The sequence below is a fragment of the Pteropus vampyrus genome, unplaced genomic scaffold, assembly GCF_000151845.1.
Source record: "Pteropus vampyrus isolate Shadow unplaced genomic scaffold, Pvam_2.0 Scaffold26, whole genome shotgun sequence".
Taxonomy (NCBI): Eukaryota; Metazoa; Chordata; class Mammalia; order Chiroptera; family Pteropodidae; genus Pteropus; species Pteropus vampyrus.
The window spans coordinates 10,007,429-10,022,447 of NW_011888807.1; the positions used below are offsets into that span (position 1 = coordinate 10,007,429).

A 15,019-nucleotide genomic window follows, 5' to 3' on the forward strand; every position below is an offset into this window, starting at 1 on the left:
ATTTTCCTGCCTATTTATGTAATCAGAGTACATAGCACTACTCTTAAGTGAAATGACTGGCTGGCTGGTAAAAGGTTAAGAATTTCCTCAAAATATCTCCCTTACCTGCCAGATGCCTTGGTCCTCATCAAGAAGTTCCCTGCCTTTCCTTTGAGGCTTTAATTCTAACATAAATAAAACTCTCACCTAGGAAGGGTAAAATACTAAGTTATGAGGCATTTTCAATTCAATATTTACGTTTCTGAGGAGGCACTCAGGCCATGGAATTCCTTTGAGAACATTTCACATAGTAATGGGGACTCTTGTTGAAAGACAAAATTTTCAATCCATCAAATGTTTTTGATGTAGTGGCCTATTATGTTTGTAGAGAGTATGTGGTAAGAAGTTAAAATAGTCTTTGGGCTCTTTGTATACTCCTAGTTTATATACTAAAGTGACAGGATATGATTTATTTATTTTTTTTATTCTAAAGTACATTTTTTATCAATAAAGGACCTACTCAATCTTTATCTAATTTATTGCTACCCAATATAAAAGAAAATGCCTTGATTTATGTATTTGAAGGATGTTCTATTTATCTATATTTTTCTCTTTTTTATGATTGTTTACACTGATGTCAGATGTCATGGAACTCAAGTGCTCAAAGTACATGAAATGTCACTATTATTTAGTTCACTTATTGCCCCAATATATGGATATAGAATCTTAACACTTTTGATGTCAGTGACTTCCTGTACTTGAAAAGGCTTCCTACTTAAACATTTCACTTTAGACAGCACAGCACCCACCACCATCACACATACTTCCTTCTCCTGAGATTGAAATCTCCTACCTCTTAATAAAAATCCATGATAAGACTTTTAGAACAATGATTCTTGGAGACTAGATGAAATAGTGTTTCATTCATTCATTCATTCATTCATTCATTTAATAAATAATTTTTGTCTATTATTCATATTGTAATTGCCAAGGATCTTTTAAGAGATATTACTTATCACAGATTCTAATACTATACATTCTTTCCACCTAAACTGGATTAATCCCCAGCCAGTCTCTACTCCCTTACCCTGCTTTACTTTTTCTTCATGTTATTTATCACCACTTGAAATTATATAATAATTTATTTTTGTATTGTTTGTCTCTCTACACTAGAATATAAGCTCCATGAAGGTGGTGAATTTGTTTCATTCACTGCTTTATCTTCAGTACCTAGAACTATACTTAAGAACTTGGTAGGTACTCAGTACTAGTTAAGTGAATGGCCCAATCAATTAATTAATGAGTCTCAGTTTCAAATACTACCCAGTTGTTTACCATGCCCTACAGGAAGCCTAGGTTACAAATGGGATTGTGCATTAGGTCTCAGGTCTAATAGGACTGAATGAAGGTCCAGAACCAGTGGTAGAGACCTACAGTCACTGAAGTTAAATACCTATTTAGATTTTTTTGGCAGTCATTAAACCCTTTTACTTCATAGAGATGCAATTATTTTATTGATATTCGATAAATAACCCATTGTTCTTAACTAGCTTATAGCTAGTGATTTAAAGGTGAACCTTCTCTTCGCCTATTATCAAGTACCTTAGCATATTTACATCTCTATGTGTTGACACCTAAATTAAAAGGAAAAGGTGTATCATTATAAAGGCTATTTCATAAAGCAACAGCGTTTTAGAGACCCATTAAAATACAAAGCCATGCAAAGAGCTTTTTAATCATTTAAAAAGAAAAAAGGTGTGCATATGAATTTCCAACAAATCCTTGACTACAAGGATGTGCAACCATGACTGTGGGAGCAATAATTGAAATGCTTTACAGCATTCTTAGAACACCTCCCAGTTTAGCTCTCTGTAGAGGTCCATAATGTATAATGAGAAAATAGGGAATACAGCAGTCAAAGGGAAAAGGATGTTTTCAAGTAAAATGAGACATTTTATAGATAGAGGGTATTATCTACATAATTGGGTAGGATGCAATAAATGTTTTAAACAGTTCATTTTGATCATTATTGTCAGTTTTGTTTTGTTTTGTTTTCTAAAAAAGACAAACTACAGATTTAAAGCAAAATATGCTTTGGTTTAGAACTGGCTTTAAATTTTAGAAATGTGCTTGGAAATTGTTTTGAAATACATGAAAGGACTACCATAACATGTATACTAATCCAGGTAGAGTAAGTATAATTGCAGAGCTCTATGAGCATCAAGAAGTTTTCTCCTCATTTCCATCTCATTTCCTGCCAAAACCTAACTAACAAGGGAGGAGGGGAAGTAAAGCGCTAAATGCAATGGTTAAAAAGAAGGAAACATTTTAAATTAAGTGTTGCATCAAATGGTCTTGCTAAAACATGAATAAGTGATTTCTAAGATGTGAAAACTTTCCTATAGTATTATAACAAAACTTTTAGTGTGGTTAATACAAATACACAGAAATATATCAGTTTCTATTGTTTGTAATTCGGTGAAGCAGCAACATCTTACAGAAAGCATTGAAGTGGGCATTGAAAAGCTGAATTCTAACACTACACAACTTTTTCTTCTAATCATTTCACATGTTTGTGCTTCAGTGTCTCTTTTTTGTTTAAGGTAGAGAAGAAAACCTTTTCTAGGAAGAATCAAGATATACCAAAAGAACAAAGGTACAGCACTGATAGTTTACATGTTGTTGATCAGACATAGCCAATATAAATAAATTATCCTTGATATGTAGTGCAAAAAAATAATGAAAATTTAATCTTTAAAAAAATCAATCTTGGACCTTCTGTTTAGTCAAGTATAAAATGCACAGCAATAATACAAGCAAATTTAGTGAATAGTCCAACAAATTTAAGTCTATTCCACATAGTAAATATGTAATGAAAGAGAAATAGACATATTTATTCTTTTACTAATGACTCCTTGCCAAGTGTAGAATATGGCATTAATTTGTAGCATGAATTGAAAATGTTAGAGAAAGAAAAAAACTAACTTTTGGTGAGTGCCAATCATACACATGCTGATGTATAATTTATTTATGTTAAGTTGCTTGAACTTCATATTAATCCTATGAGTCAAGTGAGAAAGTGAAGGTTGAATTGTACTTTTACTCAGTGACATGCAGCTAATAAGTTACAGAACCAACATTTTGAACCCATATCTGCCTGCCTCTAAAGTCTTAGCTCTCTCTACCACATTTCTGTAGTCTTTTCAAAGGAGTCCATAAACTTCACATTTTCTCAGAAGTTTTGTTCCTGAGCAAAGGAACAGCTTTCTATTTTCTCAGTGTTCCTTTCCCACTGTGGAGTCCTACTCATACAATAAAGCTTGAATTAGCCTCATGTTTTCATTTCCAGATCCTACAGTGTAATATTACACCCAGGACTGTCCTCAAGCATTGTTGCTTGGCTTGTTCCCAGTCATTTCTCATAATTTGCATCAGAGAGCACTGCCATAAATCCCTCTAGGGTTTTTTAAGTGGTAAATTTATTAATTTCTAATAAATAAATTCTTATTAAATTATTTGTAAGGTGATAGCTTAATTGAATATGACTCTTAGGATCTTTCACATTTTAAAAGGGGATTCCGGAGATTCATTCATTTTTTCTTTCATTGCTACTTTGAATAAATACGTATTGAGTATTTACTTGCTACTTGCAAACACCAGTTGTGGAAAACTGAAAAATGAATACAACACACATATTCTCTTGCTCTCTAAAAGACAGCAGTCTGGTCCAGTCGAAGAGATTATGATTCTAAGTAAACTAAATACTACTATAGCACAGCACACAGGTTCTGAAAATACAGACCTCTCAGGAGTAGCATCAGTAACCTTGGAACTTTTTAAAACACAAGTTTTCTGGCCCTACTCCATACTTAGCTGAATCAAGAACTTTGGTCCTGGGGCCTAGCAATCTGCATCTTACAAGCTTCCAGTGATTCTGATGCAAACTGAAGTTCAAGACCACTGGCGTAGTGTTTACATGTAGGTGCTATATCCAGACTAAACTGGGTTAAATTTTTGCTCTATCACTTCTGATTATATGGCTCTGGGCAAGCTACCTGAAATCTATGTGTCTGTTGTCTTCTTTGTAGAATGAGGGTGATGGTAATGATAGTACTTACTTGTTGTAAGGATTAAGTTAGTTAATATATGTTAAACACTGGAGCAATGCCTGACACAGAATAAGCACTCAGTAAATGTGCTTTGGTTTTGTTATAAGGCATAAATGACTTTTGAAAATCCTCTTTTGTTTTAAAATTTAAATAACTCTTGATGGTTTTCAATAAATGATAGTATTCTTACTCAATCTCAAGCCCAAATAGTAGTGGAAACATTTCCAGGTTTTCTTTACAACAGAGTTGTTCAACTTATTCATGTGATGAAAAATATCTGCTCAGTAGGCTTTTTTTTCCTGCAGCCATTCTGCATTTTCAAATCACACAGCAAATTCTGACGTAATATTTTCTTGAAATTGCTCTGGCAATTCACCTTTTAGTTCCAATACTATTGGAACTCTACTCAGCTACAAAATTTCACTATATAATAGGATATTTACATGCTCTTTGTCCAGATTTTCACAGTTTAAAATTTTTTGTCAAATGAACTGATCTTTGTTTAATAAAGTTAACCATTTTTTAGCATTAAAAAAAAGAAAAGCAAATGACTCTTGAAATTATTCATAATACTCATTAAAAACGTAAAGCTTATTACTTACTAATTAAAAGACTTTTATTTGGAAGGTCAAGTTTTGTTTTTTTAAAACAATGGAGAATGTAAAGTTTCAACAAAAGACATGGTTGCTTAAGATGGAAATATTCAATAAATGAATATTTTATTGTCGTTTTCAGTAAAGACCTGCTAACCATTTTTTAGCCACAATGTGCAGATAAACACTTCACTTTTTTCTTAGGACTGAAATTGACTAGTAATTAACTCTACCTCTAGATGTGATATTATTTGTTTAATGTTTGATTAATAATATGTGAGAACATTTTCACTGAAAGAATGAAACTTCTTCGGAAAGACATCTAGGCCTTCAAGCTGAGGAAAGAGCGAAGATAGAGAATATACAAAATGTAGTCATTTTATCTAAGCTGCTAGAATTATCAACATTATGAAGTTTAAAGCATGAGGAAAGACTCTATTCTTGTTCTAATTAGTCTGAGAACTTAAACATTTTTAAAAAATTTTCCAGTTGTGCATCAATACCTAGATATACATCCGGACTTCCAGATAACTCTCTGATTACTCCCTGAAGGACTCATATATACATCTACCTGACATCCATTATCCAGACCACTGGAAGTCACCAGATCTCCTGGCATCCATTTTCTGGACCACCTGGCATCCATCATCCTGACTGTCTGACTTATGATTAATAACCACCCTGGATCAACCCTAGGAATAAAGATTCAGGACTGATAATTCGCAAGAATGTACTTTTTACTCTAAGAACTTTAAACGTTTTTTTCTTCTTTGGATCACTTCTGGGTTTTTGCCTAACTGTGTTATCAGTTTGCAAACTCTAAGATCCTTGAATAAATCTTTATCATTTAGTTCTAGCTAAAGCCTTCAAACTCTTTTTAAGTTCATTTAACAAAGAACAATTACTGTGTTTGAGACTCTTCACATCTTGAAGAATTAAATTGTCTTACTCTCTCTTGAATTATATCTGATATCTTATGAGAAATACAAAATAAATAAACTTGTTTAAAGCAATGTAAAAGTTAGTAACACAACCAGAAAATAAATTTCTTAGATTCAAATTGGTGTCACTTTTTGCTTTCAATGAGTTAGGGTAACAAAAATCCTCTGTGTTCCCTGCTCATGTAAGTCTGCCAAGCAATTAGCATCTCTTAACATTTCCAAGCAGCTGCCTAATGAAATGCTTATTTCTCTAGGAAGTCATTTTGCATATAAAACTCTGTCTGATCCTCTGAAACTAACAAAGGTATTTCCAGTCCAAGAGACACTCTGACATTGCCAAAACAAATGTTTAGATATTAAAAAATTCCTTTCAAAATTGACATTAGGCCTATCTATAGAATATCAGTTAAGGTAAGGTGGGTAATCATTAAAAAACAAAGTAGCTTCTACAAAGATTTTTCTCCCCTCACTTTCAAATTATCTTTATTCTGTAGTTCTTTTAGCATATTATCAACTTCCAGATACATTTCTTCATTCGCTTTCTAAAATGGTTTCTTAGAGGAAAATCAGAACCATGAAGAGGATGTAAATGAGTAAAAAAGGTGCTATTTAAGCTTTTCCAGCTATTCTTATCTCTATCTTTTTATAGCTAGTGGACCTTTTGCCTTGTTCTTTAGAATTGTGGAAGATGAACAGATTTCTGCCCACTCTTACAGAAAGTTCTTTTCTAAATATTTAAAGTTCCATTTTCAGGAATCAAGTTCAATTCCTTTATCTTTTTATTTATGCATTCCAGTTTAGAAAAGTTTGAGGCTTAACTTTAAGAAAATACAAGTCACTGCTATAGGAAGATGCGGTATCTGACTCTTCTATCTTGACTGCTTGCACAATTAAGCTAAAAGCTTTGGGCTTAACTTCTTTTCTTTAGTTGCATATGTACGTGAAAATTTTTGCAATATTTGATAAGGATAGGAATTTCTTAGACGTTAGGGAATAATCGTTCAGTATAGTGATTGTCAGGATGTATTAAGGTTGTAGAGAGCATACCTTGACAACTGATAACACACTAGAATTATAGCCAAGGCCCAGAACCAGAAATAATCTGGTCTTTGGGAAAAGTTAGAAAGACAGAACCACTCCTGATGTCAGTCTAAGAGCAATAGGATGTACCTAGGATCAGAGCAAAGAAATCTGCTTTGTAGTCTGTGCTGTAATCAGACTATGCCACAAAGTTAGATGTAACGCTTTTCCAATTCTCCACCTGCTCAAAGATACCAATCATGTCATAAACACAGGGCCAAGCAAAGTGAATTGCATTGTAACTTCTAACACAGACTTTTATAGCTTTTAACCCAAAGGCAAAGAGACCTCAGGGAAACCAAGAACCTTAAAGGAAATGGAGAGAGGGAGGGAGAGGGGAGAGAGAAGGAGAGAAACTAATCAGGAAATGGATCATGATTGCCAATCCCAGTATCTTCAATTCTAAGATCAGTGATGCTTTTGCTTAAATTAGATAGGTTAAGTTTTAATGATTAAAAATAAATAAATAAAAATAAATCCTGAGTTTTTACACACACACACACACACACACACACATGTGTGCGCACAACTTGTTTTTGTTTTTAAATGAACCAAGAGCTTCAGAACTTGTCTTAAGAAAAAGGTCTTAAGACTTTTGTTATTACACAGAAAGCCTGATGTACAATTTGCTCAAAATGTCTCAGCTAGAAATTTACTTGGACTCTATTGGTTTATACTGAATGAAATATTCCCAAGTGGTTGTTGTCTTTGTGATGGCTCATCTCAGGATCTTCAGAAGCAAATTCCAAGAGCAGAGAAAGTTTTGTCGTATAATATTTTAGAGGAAGATGCTTTAGATAAAAGTGATTATTAACTAGGAGTTAATCATATTGGTCCTTCCATTCCAGTTTTGCTACTGTCATATCCATCTTAAAACTTAAGAAAACTTAAGAAAAAGGCAATAATTGGCACTATTAAAATCACATCTTATACAAAATACTGTGCCATGCATAAACAAATTTCTTGCTCAACTACAAAATAAAACATTATATGAAAGCCTCAAACTAGCTGATATAAAACTCTCATATTTTAATTAATCTTTATATCCAAATAGATTTTGTCAGTTAATATTTTATACAGTAGTAGGGAAAAAAAGACAATTACTAGAGCTTTCTGAAACATCAAAAACTGAAAGTTTTTTTCTATGTATTTAATTTTACAGTTAGCAATACATACAGAAATAATATTTATTAAACTTAATTTATTTTGTCTTACCATAGCCCTAAACAGTATCACATGTATCATACATTTAGCAACCTGTAGGTGCCAAAGATACCAGTGAATTTGGCCAATCCACTAACTAAGCAGTCCCTGAAGTCAAATAATGAGTCACACAAGTTAACACTGATCAGTCAATTTAGTCAAAATAGTTCATCTGAAGCATAAAAAGCAGCTCAAAGATAAAAAAAGGTAAAAGAAGTGGCAGAGGATAAGAAGATTATCTAGTATAGATATAGCATTTTATACTTTCAAATATTTTATTATTGATTAAAATTTTAATATGATTTTGGAGAAAATAAACATATGGTAAGATAAGAATTGCTTTTAAGAAAGATATTTATTCAAAAATATTTATAGATGAGATGATAGGAGTTTCTGGGATTTGTTTCAAAATAACCCAGTGTCAGCATGTTGGGAGGGGCGGTTAGTAAGGTATATAGATAGGATGACTATATGATTCATTATCTAAATGACAACACCTTTGAGAGAGTAAAGTTAAGACAATTAGCAGTCATATATTGATTTAAACTAGGAAATGTGACCAGCCTAAGTTTAGCACAAACTAAACAAAGACAAGAACTAAAAATCGTGGAACCTGAGTTATAGGTACATAAAGGGTTCATTATATCATTCTCTTAAATTGTATATGTTTTGAAATTTTCCATAAAAATATTATGTAGCATAAAGAACATTAAATATCTGGCATTAAAGGCATTATGACTTTGGTTAACACTTTTTTTCTGTATTAAGTTGATTGGTCTCCACGTGATGGCAAAGGTCCCTTCCCTTTCTAAAATTCTGAAATTCAACAGCAAGAAAAGGTAAGCCTGATTTTGATTGTAATGAAAATAAATATGGAATATAAAGAGATGGATAGGAAGACTTATTCAATAATGTCATTTCTAGCAGATTTTAATGGGAGCCTGAAAAAGAAAAATGAGTAGTGGTTAAATTAGTGTTCTATAGAAAGGCTTCACTAATGTGAGTTCTAGGAAGAAGAAAACGAATATAAGCCAAGTTTTGCCATTCTAAGGACTCTTCTCTCCCTGAGTAAACAATAGTGCTGTGAACCCAGTAAGCATGGGACAAGTAGCATTGATGAGATTAGACATAGCATCAGTTAAACTGCTTCTATGTATGAGCGATAAAAATCAACTTGAGCAGGGCAGGCACAAACCTTGTGGGTTTCCTTGGCCAAGTGTCATCACCAGTATGGATCACTACTGCTCTTAACATACTAGGGTGATCTGTATTGATTGTAGAGGCCAATAGAATCCAAATCCATAGGCTGAATCTATTGTGCTATGGTCCATTTTTCTCCAGCTGTGACGATGAGTATCATTAAACTTGGCAGTCTTATCCCTTCCTATACTGTAGCTCATTTTAGTACCTATTATTCATTCATATATGTAATTATATAAATTAATTCATTAATCCTGAAAGGATGTTAAAGAATGGTAGTCTAAGAAAGAATACTGTTGGGAAGAGCAAATTTATATAATAATTTTACCTCAAATTCTTGTCTCTCCACAATGTGGCAATAAGCCACATACTCAAAATACAACCACTTACAATGGTTCATGTAAACGAATAGTCATTTCTAGTTTAATTAATCCACACAACAAAACTATAAAATATTATATTTAAAGTATATACTATTATTATCATCATTTTACTAATGAGAATTTGAGGCACAGAAGGGTTAGTAACTTGTTAGGGCCATCCAACTGGCAGATTACAAAGCCAGTATTTAAACACAGTCATCCTGACCCCCATGCTATGCTCTTATGCTCAAAACTTGTCCTACAAGGCAGCATTTTCAAATGGCAGTCATGACAAACTGTACCATAAGCCACTCAAGATTACAGAGGCTGAGCGCTATAGACAACCATAAATTGTCTTCTAACAAATATCAAATTTCTTCCTTTTATTAAAAGGGAAAAAAATGTTTCAGCTTTAAATTGGTCAGGATGTCTGAGTAAGTCACCAACTCCAGATAGTATATTTATTTTAGTTTAAACCAGGGGTTAGCAAACTATGGCCCTTGGGTCAAATTCAGAAACTATATTTGCAAAATATAAATAAGTTTTATTGGGACACTCCTATTCATTACTCTCTATGGATGCTTTGGGGCAGCAATAAGTAGTTGCGATAGAAACTATATGTCCCACAGAGCCTAAAATATTTCCTATATAATTCTTTACAATGAAAGTTTGCCAATCTCTAGTCTAAGACAATAACAGTAATTCCATTTTCCTCGCTTGACTGGTTTAAACAAAGGCAGGTGATACTTTTCTTACCATTGAGATGCTTGGGGAAGTCCATTTTGTGTGAGGTAGGAGCACAGGAAAGTATAATGTTCAAAAGAAAAATAAAGAATAGACATTTGCTCTTTCAGTCTTTGAACATTGTTATATAAGGATGTCATTTATGCAAGGACTTCATTATGGCATGAATTGTATTCCACAATAAAAGGTATGTTGAGGTCTTAACCTCTATATCTCAGAAAAATAACCTTACGTGGCAATAGGATCATTGCAGATGAAATGTTAGAATGAGGTCATATGGAAATAGGCTGGGTCCTTACTCCAGTATGACTGTTGTCTTTATAAGAAGATGGCCATGTGAAGACAGACAGGGAGGATGTCATGTGGAGATGAAGACAGAGACTGAAGTGATACATATACAAGCCAAGAAATCTCAAAGATTGCCAGCAACTCACCAGAAACTAGGAGAGAGGCATGAAGCAGATTCTTCTTTACATCCCTCAGAAGGAAATTACCTCGTCAAGACCTTGATTTCAAACTTTTCTACCTTCAAGAACAATAAGGCAATACATGTCTATAGTTTAAGCCACTCATTCCTAGAAAACTAATACAGAGTTGCTGCTGCTAACTTATTATCATGAATGGAGTGACTGAAGACAAGAGTTAACACACTGAAGATGACGTGACACAGATGAGGAGATGTTATAAACCTAAGTCACTGTAGATATATTAATTCACTGAGTTCACCAAACCTAAAATTGTTCGTTTGGATTTCTTTCCTGGGATAATGAATCTTCTAATTGCTTAAGCAGTTTTGCATATTGTCTGTCCTCTGTTTATTGCAACCAAAAGCATCAAAAATAATATACCACATAACCTGTATTTTACAAAGCAATCCTGATTTCAAATATTCTGTTACATTGTCCACATAAGTATTTCTTATTGCACTGTTCCATAAGTCAACCTTATTACTAATTACTTTCTTTTCTTTGATTCAGAAATTAAGATGATTATAGCAATACTGGTGCTGAGAAGTAGATAGAAATGAAGAAGGGAAGGTTTTAGAGACACAGGGCAAGGTAGAATGCATAGAGCCACAGAGAGTGACATGGCCATGCTACTAAGTAGTTAGGACAGATATCAACTAGTATAGTCCAGCCTTCAATTATGAGATGTGATGAAGCAGTAGTCAATTTTGAAAACAGAGTGAATTTGTCATCAAAATGAATTAAGGCTTTTCTAGTGAATGGCAACTTGATTTCTTGATATTTATATAAAGAACAAAGTATTTTTAAATTAACAATTAAAAAAAACACAGAGACTTTCTCACTAAACAACATAAACTGGAAAAATTTTAAGTGCAAACATTAAGAGAAGGGCAGCTAGCAATCTGTGTAAATTTTATGATACACATTTGCATGTATGCTAAGGGATGAGGTAAAACAAGCATTAAGCAATGACAGGATAGTTCTGTTGGGAGAAAATGTCAACAGCAACTGAGAGAGTGAATATACAAATGAACCAGGGCCAGACCGTATATAAAAATAGAACTTCAACCTACAACTTGCAACAACAGGCCCAGGAAACCAACTCTCTTATCCACAATAAACAGCCCAGGAATCCAGCCAGTTGTAAGTCAGACCTGCAGGAAGCCAGATTGTTATCTAGTGATATTCCAGGAAGTTAAACAATAACTTCTATATCAGTCAGTTCAATATGGCCAGAACTCGATTAATAACTGACAGCTTCCATAGTTTTTGTTTCTGCTTTCAATTTAGGACCAACCAGAAAAATCTAAATAGACACCCCTAACCAATCAAATCTTCTAGTTAGCCTGCCTATGGCTTCCCTGTGCCAACAGCCTCTAATCAGGGCATACCTGAAGTCTTTTGTTCTCTCCAGCATAAAGCTTTCCCACTTTTCTGCCTGCTTTTGAGTGTCTGCCAAAGCACAAGTGATGGTGGCTGACTCCCTTGCTATGAGGAAGTGCAGAATAAATAAACTTTGCTTTTCTCATTTGGTTGGTCACTATTTATTTCCAAACAAATATGCTATATATGAAAAAATGTCTTCCATCCCACCAAAACTCCCCCACAAAGAAAACTCCATAAGTCAATGATTTTCATGATTGTAGTTTTAGGGGAAAAATCAGGATTCCAAATTAATACTAATAGAACTTTCAAAAATAATACAGCCCTGACCATCATTCACCACCTACCCCAGACTCACAGAATTATATCTATAGCCAGCCCAATATTGATAGTGTTTCATCATACCCCACAGGTGTAGTGAACAGAGAATACTTGTGAACCACTAAGCACTATCTTTAGCTGAAGATGAAGTATCTCTCAAACTCAGTTCAAATTACTTCCTGAAAACAAACAAACAAACAAACAAACAAACAAAAAACTAATACTTAAGGGATGGGCAATAATCTGATTTATAAGTTGACGCCACTTGATTATGATTCAGGGTACATGATACATGAAAAGAAATAAAGAGAAAGACTTATTTTCATTTTAATTTAGATGCTTCACGAAAGTTCAAATTTCTTCTAACCCCACATAACTCAACAAACATTTCTAGGCAAAATTTAGAGAGGTGGCAATATTTCTTATTGACTTCACTTTATAAGGCACTCCCTTAATAAGCCACTAAAATACTAATCTTATCCAAAAAAATATATATATATATATAAAATATATATATATTATATATATATATACAGAGAATTACAATTTGATGGAGAAGTTACCACTTCTTATCCATTTCTGTAGACTAGGCTCTTATCCCTTTAATGCTTGAATTACTCAGCTGATCTCTGACCATATTTCTGCAAATGGTTACCAAACTTGTCTTTTTTAAATGCCATTTTCATACCTTCTATCATTTCCAGTGTCTTCCTATTGTATTTTTATACCAAATCCCAAGTCCAAACACTTCATCCTCTATTTATTTCTGTCATATCTCAGTTATATATATAGTTTTTTTCATTCCAACCAATTCAATTTTCTAGCTGCTCTAAATAATATTTCACTTTTTCTGTTAACTTTTTTAATACTACAAATATAGGTTTTCTTATTGAAATTTATATATAAAATCTCCAAGATTTAGTTAAAACTCATCTGCATCTGGAAATCTTCTGCTACATGGCAGTCCAATTTTGATATTTCTCCCCCCATACACACGCACACACCCTGCACCTGTGTATGCATAATACATTTATCAAGATGCTTTCTGATTTTAAAATTCTTGTCAAATATATACATTTTGTTTTAATCTCCATGCTAAATTGGAAATCCTTCAAGGGCAAAAATCTTGCCTTCTTCTCTTTTGAGTTGTCCTCAATCCCTATCAGTGCCACACAAGATAAGAACATTTAAAAGTATGCCATTCGACTTATGCATGTTTTCTTTCATATGAGCATATTAAGCTCAGCAGCAGCTGGTTGAGCATACTGATTTGAAAAGCTGCTCCAGTATATGCAATAAATGATACATTCCATGTCTGGTGAATAACTATTCCCATTCTAAAATTCTAAAGTGTAGCATAAAAATAGCATACGACAAGGCTGTCCATCTGGAAGTAGGGTTCTGTGCATTACAAAGTCAGAAGATACTAAATCCTGAAGAGGACTCAAATTGGAGAGACCAGTGAAGTGTTTTGCCAACAGGAAAGGAAGATGATTGCTTTTCTCAAACTGTGCCATGTTGCCAAGTATAGGAATCCAGCTGTTATGTGCGATTTATACTCATTTCACTTAACTATAAATGCATCATGCATCATTTTTTTTTAATTACTCAGATTAACTGGGTAGGTGTAGGTGATGCACTGAGGTCTGAGCATAATCAAAATGAGCTACTGAGATAAAGTGAAAAGGAAAATATTTTTGTAGTCAATGGAGAAAAAATATGTTTATGTGAAAAAATAAGATCTTATCACTGCAACAATCTAATTAGCATTAAACTCTCTTCAGTTATCTAGGACTGAGAATCTTCCAATTATAGATGAAATGATTTTGTAGAAGAAATCTATATCAAAATTTTTATAACTCTTAATTACTTTTCTATTCTGTGCCCTCATATTCAGGGCATTCTGATGGGCAGCTTTATCTTCTGTAAGCATGCTTACATTTTTTTTCCCTCAAATTTATGAAAAGCTTTCAATTTCCTAAATTTTGACATTAGAATTCCTGGCCAGGTTTTTAAATTCTCTATCATATTCTCCTGCCGCTCAACCTCCGCCCCCACTCCTTGCCAACAACTTAGTTTTTATATGAGTTTCTCTTATCTAATTTTCTGAGTTCTTTTATATTTTTTCTCAAAAGTTTCCATATTCTCAAAGTGGCCCCTATTCTGTCCATTATATTTAGAAATAATTTTTAACTCTTACTAGAAATCTTTACTGAGTTTTTAAACTCAGTTCCATATCCTAGTGGTACCTGCTTCACCAGCATGTCTGCCTATGTGCATCTAAGTATTTTCATTAACTATATTTAACGTATTTATACATAAACATGTGTTTTGTTCATCAATAAATGCTTGATAAATGGAATACATCTTTGCTGCTGTTTGATGCTCATTATATTACTATTTTGCTGAAAATAAAGGCTATATTATATAATCCTGGTGTTGTGTCAATCCTTTTAGCACCTAGAGTAATTCTTTGTCCAAAGTAGGTATTAATGATCATAATGATTAGTCTTAGATAATGAACTTCCATTGTTATCTTCCTCTTATTTTTCATTCAACCTTTATAGCTTCCTACAAATGCATAACTCCTGCTGAAATCCCTATTTTGACACTCTTTAGATAGCTTAGAAATATTGT

General features: G+C 33.3%; 1 pseudogene; it reads right to left on the reverse strand.

Annotated features, from left to right (window-relative positions):
• LOC105289671 overlaps positions 1-5,330 on the reverse strand; it is an 8,545-nt pseudogene extending 3,215 nt beyond the window's left edge.
• Between the last annotated feature and the right edge of the window lie 9,689 nt (positions 5,331-15,019).